Here is a 12,339-nt window from a genome sequence, read left to right as displayed (position 1 = left end):
ATTCCTGTGGGATCACCCAGCGACGCTATGTTAGTGGAACTGAGAAATAAGAATGGGTCATCACTCTGACACGATTGTCTTACTGACCCCGAATAATCAGTGGCAGACTGAGGAACAAATATATCAAGAGATCTCAAATATCAATCATAATAATAGGCCTGTTATGGTTGGGGTTTTTAAACTTTCCAAACCTAGACTGGAACGGCCAGTGTTCAGTGTTTGCAAGGGAGGAATTTGGTAATTGTGTTCCAGAAAACTCCCAATCAATATATAAATGGCCTGAAAAGAGAAAGGGGCAAAACCTGACCTCCCCTTGGGAATTAAGGTAGGGAAAGGGACTGAGGTGTGAGTGGGAAAGCATTTTGCCAAAGTGACTCAAGTCTATTAGCTTGGAAATAGCGATGGAAAAGGACAGGGCTGGTCCACAGGTTCAAGTTATACAATGGGGCCAGGAATATTAGCCAGGAACTCTCAAAAGGTGATTGGGGAGTCTATTTGCAGGGAAAGGGAAGTCTGGCAAGTGAGGAATATTTTAAAAGTGAGATAAATTGAGCAATCACCACCTGTTTGTGTGCAGGTCAATGCTGACAGCATTCGGAAACACTGGCTGTCTACTGAGGGTCTGGTCAAGGAAAAGGGGGCACGTGTCAGGTATAGCCAGCTGGATCAAGGGAATCCCTGAGGATCACAGGGACTTTAGGAATACAATTTGGGTAGAAATCAGGATTGCAGAAAGTGTACATGCAGAGAATGATAAGGAGAATCCAAAAGTGATTGTATAAATATATTGAGTAAAAGAGTAACTCGAGACAAAATGCTGTCTCTTAAAGATCAATGAGACCACTGATGTGTGGAACAGCAGGATATGGGTAAGACCTTAAACACATTTTTCCCTCCAGAACGTACTGTGGACAAAGACTGGGGAACTCAGGGAACAAGAGTAATACATTAGACCACATTTGGAGTTCTCTGTAATTCCAGTCTCCCTGCTATAGGAAGGATGGTGTGAAATTTGAAAGTGTTCAGAAAAGATTTGCAAGATGTTCCCAGGGTTGTTGCTGAATAAGCTGGGGTTATTTTCCCTGGAGCATCGGAGACTGAGTGGTGACCTGACAGAGGTTTATATAAACATGAGGGGTATGGATTTGGCAAACATTCAAGGTATTTTCCCAGGGTTTGGAGAGTCCAAAACTGGAGGGCATAGGTTTAAGGTTAAAGGGGAAAGGTTTAAACGGCACTGAAGGGACAGCTTTTTTATACACACAGAGCTGAGAGAGAAAGTAGCAGATACTGATACTATGACAACATTTAAGAGATATTTGGATGGGTATATGAATAAGAACGGTTTAGAAGTACATGGGCCAAATGCTGGTAAATGGGATGGATTTATTTACATCTTCTGGTCAGCATCAACGAGTTGGACCAAAGGGTCTGTTTCCATGCTCTACATCTCTATGACTTGAAAAGAGTGCATGTTATAGAAGGTTTTAAAACACAAAGCTATGGAAAAACCCAGGACCTGATTAAGTGCATCACAGAACATCGTGGAGCCCCGAGCAAAGATATTTGTCCCATTGATAGCCATGTGTGATGTGCTGGAAAGGCTGGAGGGTGGCATAGTGGACAGTGAAGACGTTGTAATCGAGGATAAAGCGGATGGCCCTCAGGACAACTCCATACAACCCTGTCACGGTGGACACTGCAAAACGTGTCAGATTGTGGATATAGATACCACTATTACGTGTGGGAACACCTCCCACCTTGGACATGGCAGGTACTCATGTGACTCAGCCAACATTGTCTATCTTATACATTGCAGGCAAAAATGCCCGGAAGCATGGTACATTGGGGAAACCAAACAAAGGCTCCGACAATGGATGAATGGGCACCGCACAACGATCAACAGACAGGAGGGTTCCCTCCCAGTTGGGAAACACTTCAGTGGTCCAGGACATTCAGTCTCGGACTTTCGGGTGACCATCCTCCAAGGTGGACTTCGGGACAGGCAGCACAGGAAAGTGGCTGAGCAGAGGCTGATAGCTAAGTTCGGTACCCATAGGGAGGGCCTCAATCGTGACCTTGGGTTCATGTCACATTACAGGTGATCACGATTGCACGAGACACACACAGATATTCCTACACACACACACACACACACACACACACACACACACTCTCACATACACACGGAGACAGGTACACACAGACGGGTACACAGACACCCACACACACTCCCACACTCACAGACTTAAGACACTCTGCACTTCCTACACACACACTTTCTCACACTCACAGCCCCCACCCAGACAGACACACACAGACAGACAAAGACCCACAGACACACATATTTTGTGGGGTGAATTTGTACTTGCAGAATTACATTGTACTTTGCTCAAAAACTGCATGCATTCATGGAGAACTCTGAGCTCAAAAACTGCATGAATTTATGTCAAACTCTTATCTCACTTTTTAGATTAGAATCAATCTAAATATCAGGGCATAGACAGAGAACACAGGGGGCTAACACCTTCAACATATTGTCTAGCTATCACCATTGTTAACAGCTAACCCGAGAATGCAACTTTAAAAAAATGTTTTGTGATTTACCCATGAAAGAAGTGAAACTATCACTGTATTCTAAACAATGAAAGGCTTAACAGACAATCAATTTTTCAATGTATAATGTCAGTTGCATCACACTGTAAATTTTTGCTATAAATCTGTGTTACGATCGAGCCCTCCACTCTCACCTGATGAAGGAGCGTTGTTCTGAAAGCTTTCAATTAAACCTGTTGGACTATAACCTGATGTGTGATTTTTAACTCTCTTCAATATGGTAGATTGATTTGTGACACAGAGATAAAAGAAATTTAGACACCAGAGAGACGTGGTTACAGGGCGAACAAAAGGTGGACATAAATATTCAATGGATCACAACCTTGTGGAAACCCAGGAAAATGGGTAACGCTAACAATAATGGATAACAAAGGCAGTACAGAGAAATCATTTGACCTCAGATCATGAAGTAGAGTCAGTCTGAATGTAAATTCTGGCTACTACTTGCCAAGGACACAAACAGCAGAACAGTTTTACGCCATCGAACAGCATTCCATTTCTCATCACTGCATTACACAGGAACTCATTGGAATTTTTTAACAAACACTTTGTGATAATTTTGGGAAACTTCAATATTCCCATAATCTGGGACAGTCACACTAACAACAGTGATATTGGAAGATTAGTTCAGAGAATTTTTTTTTCAGTGTTTCTTTGAATAATAAATTGTGCAACTGGCTAGGGACATAACTATCTCAGAGCGATCGTTGTGTGATGTAACTTATTGAATGAGTAATGTCACCTGGAGAGATACTCAGGGAAATTGTGATAAAGTTCAGTTTAAAGTAATATAAAGTTTTAAAGTGAATCACAGAAGGACATGCTACAACTCGAAACAAAAACAGCCAGTGACATGGGTTTGAGAGGAGAACTGACCAATGTAAATAGGCTAAACAGATTGAAATATGTGCCTGTAAATGGACAGTGGAAAACATTTGAAAGGACAGTGTAAATCACTCAACAAAAGAACATTACACTGAAACAGACAAAACCTCAGCAAGAAATTCCCACTGGCGCCTCACTTAGGACAAAATGTATCATATTAGATTATGAGGCTTAGAAGATCACCAAAAAGTACTTAAAATCCTGAAGTGAGAGAGTGTTTTAGGAGTAAGAGTTAAAGGGATTGCAAAGGGTCTGCCAGCAGGAGTTGAGCAGTGGGAAAGGGAATCAGTGTCAGGGTTCAATGTCACAAATGGAACAGGGAGAGGTGAAGGTGCCGGAGGTGGTAAGAGTGTTACAGAGAGTGGTCAGGGCCTGAACGATGTTATAAAGCCAGTACAGTTTGCTGCAGCTGGAGGGGTTTGTAGAGGTAGAGAGGGACATATGTATTTTTATTTATTCATTCATGGGATGTGGGAGTCACTGTTAATTACCCAGAGGACAGCTCAGAGTTAGCCATATTGCAATGGGTCTGGAGTGACATGTTAGTCAGGCCAGTTTAAAATGTCAGATGGTCTACACAAAAGGAGGTCAGTGAACCAGATGTGTTCTTCCCACTGATCAACAACGCTTTTATTGTGACCTGACCAATGTCTTGTACAGATACAACATGACATCCCAAATCCTATGCTCAATGCTCTCCCCAATGGAGCTAACCACCCCAAACGCCTGCTTCACCAGCCTGTCTACCTGTGACACCACTTTCAAAGAACTGTGTACCTGCATCCCTGGGTCACTGACTGACAACACTACCCAGGGCCCGAACATTAACTGTACAGGTCCCACCCTGGTTTGTTTCACCAAAATGGAACACTTCACGTTTATCTAATTAAACTCCATCAGCTATTCTTCAGCTCACTATCTCAGCAGTACTGTCCATCCTGTTGTATCACAGATAACCTTCATCACTGTCCTGTTTACCACCAATTTCTGTGTCACCCAAAAAACTTATTTAACTTACTTAACAATATTCCCATCCAAACCATTTATCCAAATGACAAACAACAGTGGAACCACTCCACCGCTGGTCACATGCCTCTAGTCAGAAAAACAACAGCTCTCCCACAACCCTCTGTCTACAACCATCAAGCCCAATTTTCTGTCCAGTTGACTAACTCCTCCTGAACGCTATAACGTTTTACATTCATCTGAGCTAATTACCCAGCTTACCATCCGACATGTAGAACACAGAACAGTACAGAACAAGACCCTTCGGCCATGATGACATGCCAATCTTTTATCCGACCATAAGATCAAAAATAAAAGTGGCATATAGAGTTTAGTTCAGGTAAATGCGAGGTGCTGCACTTTGGGAAAGCAAATCTTAACAGGACTTATACACTTAATGGTAAGGTCCTAGGGAGTGTTGCTGAACCAAGAGACCTTGAGGTGCAGGTTCATAGCTCCTTGAAAGTGGAGTCGCAGGTAGATAGGATAGTGAAGAAGGCGTTTGGTATGCTTTCCTTTATTAGTCAGAGTATTGAGTACAGGAGTTGAGAGGTCATGTTGCGACAGTACAACACATTGGATAGGCCACTGTTGTAATACTGCGTGCAATTTTGGTTTCCTTACTATCGGAAAGATGTTGGGAAACTTGAAACGATTCAGAAAAGATTTACAAGGAAGTTGCCAGGGCTGGAGGATTTGAGCAATAGGGAGAGGCTGAACAGACTTGGGCTGTTTTCCTTGGAGCGTCGGAGACGAAGGGGTGACATTATAGAGGTTTACAAAATTATGAGGGACATGGATAGGGAAAAAAGACAAAGTCTTTTCCCTGGGTTTGGAGTGTCCAGAACTAGAGGGCATAGGTTATGGATGAAAGGGGAAAGATATAAAAAAAACTAAGGGGAAACTTTTTCATGCAGAGGGTGGTATGTGTATGGAATGAGTTGCCAGAGGAAGTGGTGGAGACTGGTATAATTGCAACATTTAAGAGGTATTTGGATGGGTATATGAATAGTAGGGGTTTGGAGGGATATGGACCGGGTGCTGGCAGGTGGGACTAGATTGGGTTGGGATGTCTGGTCAGCATGGACAGGTTGGACTGAACTGTTTCCATGTTGTACATCTCTACGACTCTAACTTCCATACCCTTCATTTTATTATCATCCATGTGCCTATCCAGAAGTATATTAAATGTCCCTAATGCATCTAATTTTACCGCCACCGCTGGCAGTGCATTCCACTCAGCCACCACTCTGTATGTAACGAACCTACATCTGAATTCTCCCCTTAACCATCAACTAATCACCCGAAAATTATACCCCCTTGTAATGACTATTTATATGAGGGTTAAAAAAATCTCTCTCTATTGACTCTATCTATGACTCTCATCACCTTGTTCACCTCTACCAAGTCACCCCTCATCCTTCTTCACTCCAATGAGAAAAGCCTTCGCTCCCTCAACCTTTCTTCATAAGACATGCCCTCCAGTACAGGCAGCAACCTGGTAAATCTCCTCTTCACCCTCTCTAAAACTTCCACATCCTTCCTGCAATGAAGGGACCAAATCTGAACACAATATTCCAAGTGGGGTCGAACTAGGTCTCTATAGGGCTGCAGCATAACCTCACAGCTTTAAAACTCAATCCCCAAACTAATGAAATCCCACACAATATATTGCTTCTTAACAAGCCAATCAGCTTGGGTGGCTACTTTGAGAGATGTATGGACTTGGAACCCAAGATCCCTCTTTCCTCCACACTGCTAAAGATCCTGCCTTTAACTCTGTATTCTGCATTCAAATTCAATCTTCAAAATGAATGACTTCACACTTTTCCCAGATTGAACTCCATCTGCCATTTCTCAGTCCAACTCTGCATCCTGTCAATGTTCTGTTGCAACCTACAACAGCCCTCCACACGATCAACCACTCCACCAACCTTTGTGTCATTGGGAAACTTACTAACCCCTCTTTTAATCACACGTCCAAGTCATTCCTAAACTCACAAACAGCAGAGGTCCTGTAACCTCTCCCTGCAGAAAACCACTGGTCACTGAGCACCCGGATGAATGCTTTCCATCTATCATCACCCTCTGTCTTCTGTGGGCCAGTAATCCTGTATCCAGACAGACAGGTTTCCCTGTACCCCATGCCTCTATACTTTCTGAATGAGCCATAAAGATGTTTTGTCACATTCTCTAAAGATTCAATAAAACTTGTAAGGCATGTCCTGCCCCTTACAAAACCATGCTGACTATCTCTAATCAAACTATGGTTTTCCAAGGAATAATAAATCCTGTCTCCCAGAGACCTCTCCAATAATCTGCATACCACATACATAAGACTGACAGGTGTGCAATTCCCAGGATATTCCCTTTCCTGAACAAGGGAATAATATTTTCCTGCCTCCAATCATCTGGTCTGACTCCAGTGGACAGTGAGGCTGCAAAGGTCATCACCAGGTGCTCAGTAATCCACTCCCTCGGTTCCTGTAGTAACTTTCGACGCATCCAGTCTGGTTCAGCGACTTATCTGTCCTTATCTTTTACAAAATTCTCAGCACATCCTCCTTCTTAACATCCACCTGTTCACGTACATTAGCCTGTTTCACGCTGTCCTCACAAACGACAAGACCCTTCTCAGCAGTGAATACTGAGGCATAGTATTCATTAAGGACCTCCCCTACCTCCTGTGACTCCAGGCACAAGTTCCTTTCACTATCCCTGACCGGCCCTATCCTCACTCTGGCCTTGCTCTTGTTCCTCGCATAAATGGAGAATGCCTCACGGTTTTCCTTAATCCTTCCCAACAATGCTTTTTCATGCACCCTTCTAGTTGCCCTAAGTCCATCTCTTGGTTCTTTCCTGGTACCTTCAGAGAATCCCTACTGTGTGGAAACGGGCCATTTGGCCCAACACCTCCATATCAACCCTCCAAACAATATCCAACCCAGCCCCATTCCCCCACCCTATTACTCTCCATTTGCACTGACTAATGCACCAGACCTACCCATCCCTAAACACTATGGGTAATTTAGCAAGGCTAAGCCACAAAACTGGCACATCTTTGGGCTGTGGGGGGGAAACCGGAGCACCTGGAGGAAACCCACAGGGAGAATGCGCAAACTCCCCACAGACAGTCGCCTAAGGCTGTAATCGAAATGGAGTCCGTGGTGCTATGAGGTAGCAGTGCTAACCACTGAGACACCGTGCCATCCAATGTAACTCTCTGGAACCCTGTCTGATCCTTGCTTCCTCGACCTTAAGTAAGCTTCCTTCTTCCTCTTGATTAGATGCTAAAGTCCACGTAGACAACGTTGACTGCTCTGCCTTCATCTATCTTTGGCCACCTCCTCGAAGAGTCAATCCTGTTTGGGAAACGTGGTTTTCCACTCACAAAGCCATGCTGACCATCTCGAATCAGCCCTTGCCTTTGTAAATGTAAGGAGGTCCTTTCCCTCAGAATCTCCTCCAACAACTTCCCCATCACTGGGCTCACTGAGCTGTAATTTCCTGGCTTTTCCCTGCAGTCCTTCAGTGATGGGACAGCGTTAGCCAACCTCCAGACTTCCAACATCTATCTGTGCCTGTTGATAATATACATATCTCTGTAAGGGATACTGCAATCTCTTCCCTAGCTTCCCACAATATTCTAGGATCGACCTAATGAGCTACTGAGGACTGATCTACCTTTATTTGTTTTAAGATTCCAGCACTTTCTCTTCTCTGTTGAGGATTCTTTCCAAGACATCACTATTTATTTCCCCACGTTCCCGAGCTTCCATGTCTTTCTCCACAGTAAATACTGACAACACTATTTTGTCTAATATCTCACCCATCTCCTCTGGTTCCACACATGGGTGACATTATTGATCTTTAAGGGGCCCTATTCTCTCCCAAGTTACTCTTTCGCCCTTATTGAAACTTTCATAAAGGCTTCTGATAATTCAAATACACCATATCCCCTATACCAGTACACCCCTCGTACACCCTTACAATTCTGCCATTTATATTCACACCAACAAATTCAATCCAACAGGCTCGTTGCTGTATCAGTCGGCATGGAGACCACTGTCACACACAGTTACTGTATTGCCCTTGCCATAAGTACATTCAGTGTCCCGACTGTCACTATATTGACATTCCCATCACTGTTTGGAGCCTACAAAAGAATTCCTGATAGAGGTTGCTGCTACTTGCTTATTCTCAGCTCTACTTTTCATATTCAGATCTACATGACTGTCTCATTAATGCATTAACCTCATGCTTCCTTCATAACGTGTTGGCTTTTTGCCTAGTCTGCCTATTGGGACTAGATTGGGTTGGGATAGCTGCACAGCGTGGATGGGTTGGACCGAAGGGTCGGTTTCCATGCTGCGCATCTCTCAGACTCTATGACTCTATCCCAACAACCCTTCAGTATTCACTTCCCAGCGATGGTCATTCTGCAGCTTCATTTCCAGAATGACAGTTCCATCATATCTGTTCACTGTCATTCCATCTTCCTTATGGCGAATACAGGGAGTCATTCCTCAATAGTGGGGGGTTGAACAGAAGAGTAGAGTTTACAGAGATAGGGAGGCTTACGGGGGCTCAAGCATGTTAAGAGTTATACAGAGTTACATCTGTTCAAGAATGTCAGTGGGACAAAGGGATTTGGGGATTGAAGGAATTTACAGAGATCGAGGGAGCTGGATTAGATTCTGGAGATAGGGATGGAGATAGGAAGAGGCAGGCAGACTGAGAAGCACAGACAGGGGGCTGTTTCATCTCGGAGATTATTGTGTATACTAACAGAGATATGGAAGGTTGTCTTGACTGAAGACATTTACAGATATAAGAAGGCTTCTGGGCTCTGGAGGCTACATAGATAGGAAGGCAATGGAGAATGCCAGGTTACTGGGTTGGAGACAGTTACACAAATGGGGAGCGTTGCACAAACTGAAAGAGGTTCCTATGGTCGGGAGGGGTATGGTGTCGGGAATGAGGGTGAAATTTAACAAGATAAAGATCAAAGAATTGGAGAAGGATAAGGAGATTACAAATTTTTCACAGCTAAGGAAGGGTTGTAGGAGCTGGAGAAGGTTACATAGGTAGGTACCGATGGGGTGGTTAAAGACAAATACATGGAGGGTGGTATTGGTGGGAGAAGCTTACAGGGATAGACAGGCCTGTTAGGGTTTACAGGGATGAAGGAATTTAGTATCTACTGCAGAAGGTTAGGGATTAGGGTGTTAGGGACTGGAGAACCTGACAGAGACAGAGACAAAGACACATAGAATGATGCGGCATAGAGGAGATTCCAAACAGAGGAAGCATTATCGGGACTGGAGAATATTACAGAGATCACTAAAACAGCATAGGCCAGGATTGATGCCTGCGATCCCCTGTGCTGTCGCATTGAGGACCAGTACAGAAGAGATGAAAGCAGGACCCTCACAAGATGGTGGGAATGAAGCCTAGAATGTTGTTGTTCCTTACCCAGCTCTGTATCTATGTCCGGTCTTCCAAGTCTGAATATAGAAGTCTACTACCTCCACCCTGTGCTGTTTACTGTGAGCGATCTTAACAACTGCAGGAATTACTGAAGGTTCCAGATCTCCTTCTCCATCTCTCTCTGGCTGACCAACCAGTTTCAATGAGGTGATGGATGAGACAGGAGTTAGGAACATCCTGATGACCTGCATGAGACAGAAATAGACAGAATGGGAAATTAGACTGATGCAATGAGGAGAACACATGCAGAGTGGCGCTGAGTGCAGCAGAGATCTCGATAATCCCAGTCTCCATCCCTTGCCTGTGCTGCTGCATCTCTCTGGAATGGACAATTCTGTTGACTCAGGATCTCAGACCATCTGTAAGAGGGAGAAATGCTGACAGAGGCAGTAAATAGACCCACACAGCGAGGGATACCAGATGGAGAGATACTGAGTGATAGCACATTATTAGACAGTGCATTAACAGGGAATTATTTGAATTTGTAACAAACACACTGGGATAATTGTGAGGGGATTCAACCTTCCTATCTCATCATCTCTTTGGCAGTGGCTCACAGATGAGGCTGACTCTCTCCCACTCTCAGTGGGGATGGGGGAGTCTGGAGTTGGCTGTGCAGACCGATGTGGCCTTCCACAGACTCTGTTACACTTGAGGCAGAAGGTGGACATGGAAAGGGGGTGGGTGGGGTGGAGGTGTGACAGCGCGCTCCTTGTGCTGTTTTCTCCTGGATTCCCGTTTTCCCCACAGAAAGTCTCGAGGTGCTCAACACCTTCCCAATGCTCTTTCCCCACTTCAGACGGTCTTGGCCGACTTGATTAAGAGATGAAAAAGAACCGATCAATTCTGAAGTAACTAACATTTAGAAATGTGGAGGAGTGCAGTAGGAAGAGGAAACATTGTCAGTGTTTAATCAGAGTAGTGGAACAGGGAGGATTGAAGGTGTTGGAGGTGGTGAGAGTGTTACAGAGAGGGGCAAAGGCCTGAACAACATTACAAAGCCAGTACGGATTGCTGTAGCTAGAGCTGTTTGCAAAGGTAGGGATAGACATATGTATTTTTTCATTGATTCATTCACGGCATGAGGATGTCACCGGTTGGACCAGCATACATTGCCCTCCTGCTAATTGCCCAGAGGCAGCTCAGAGTCAGCCATATTGCTGTGTGACTGGAGTCACATGTGAGCCAGACCAGGTAAGAATGTCAGATATCCCTCACTAAAGGACATACGTGAACAAGTTGATTTTTACCAGATAATCAACAATGTTTATACAGAGGCCTCACTAATGTCCTGTACAGATACATCATGACATCCCAACTCCTACTCTCAATGCTCTGCCCAATGAAGGGTAACCCTCCCAAACACCTGCTTCACCAGCCTGTCTACCTGTGACGCTACTTTCAAAAAACTGTGTACCTGCGTCCCTGGGTCACTGATTGACAACAGTACCCAGGGCCCAAACATTAATTGTACAAGTCCAGCCTGGTCTGCTTTACCACAATACAACTTCTTGGATTTCTCCACCTGTTATTCCTAACCTCACTGGTCCAGCAGTAGTGTTGATCCCATTGTACTCTTCGATAACCCTCTTCACTGTCCACATTATCAACAATTTCAGTCTCACTCACAAACTTGCTAACCATGACTCCTGTACTATCAGCCAAACTGTTTATACAAATGATGCACAACAGTGACCTAGCACCGAACCCTATAGTACACCGTTGGTCACAGGCCTGCAGTTTGAGTGGCAACCCTCTATGAACATGCTCTGTCTCCTACCGTCAATCCTGTTTTGTATCCAATTAGTGAGCGCTCCCTGGTTATGTGTGATCTAAACTTACGATCCAGTCTGCCATGCAGAACCTTGTCAAAGGCCTTGATAACCTTCATGTGGACATCGTGTACTGCTCTGCTTTGACGTCTCACTTGTCTACCTCCACACTCAGGTTTGAGGCATGATTCCCCGTGCACAAAGCCATGCTGATGATCATTAATCTGTCCTTACCTTTCCAAATGCACGATGATCGTTTCTCTCAGAATCTCGTCCAACACCTTATCACCCTGCCATCAGTCTCACTGGTCCGTAGTAGCTGTCGATGCAACAAATATCTCTGGAAGGGGCCCTGTAATTTCTTCCCTCGCTTCTCACAAGGCGCTGGGATACATCTGACCATGTCCCAAGGTTTTATCTAACTTATTGCATTTTAAGACATCCAGCACCTCCTGTTCTCCAATGTGCACTCTTTTCAAGACATCACTATGTATTTTCCCAAGTTTCCGAGCTTCCATGTCTTTCACCACAGTAAATCCAAAAACAAAATATGTGTTCAGTATCTCACCCA

At 44.4% G+C, this 12,339-nt stretch overlaps 1 long non-coding RNA gene across 1 annotated transcript in view; it reads right to left on the bottom strand.

The window, feature by feature from the left end:
• The window catches only part of LOC140492671 (uncharacterized), a 39,733-nt gene extending 29,556 nt beyond the window's left edge, over nt 1-10,177 (bottom strand). Inside the window, exon 1 of the long non-coding RNA XR_011963607.1 lies at nt 9,982-10,177. This is a non-coding gene — a long non-coding RNA (uncharacterized lncRNA). The remainder of the gene's footprint in view (nt 1-9,981) is intronic.
• Between the last annotated feature and the right edge of the window lie 2,162 nt (nt 10,178-12,339).

The sequence above is a fragment of the Chiloscyllium punctatum genome, chromosome 21 (assembly GCF_047496795.1).
Source record: "Chiloscyllium punctatum isolate Juve2018m chromosome 21, sChiPun1.3, whole genome shotgun sequence".
NCBI lineage: Eukaryota > Metazoa > Chordata > Chondrichthyes > Orectolobiformes > Hemiscylliidae > Chiloscyllium > Chiloscyllium punctatum.
This window is presented reverse-complemented; position numbering and strand designations above follow the sequence as displayed.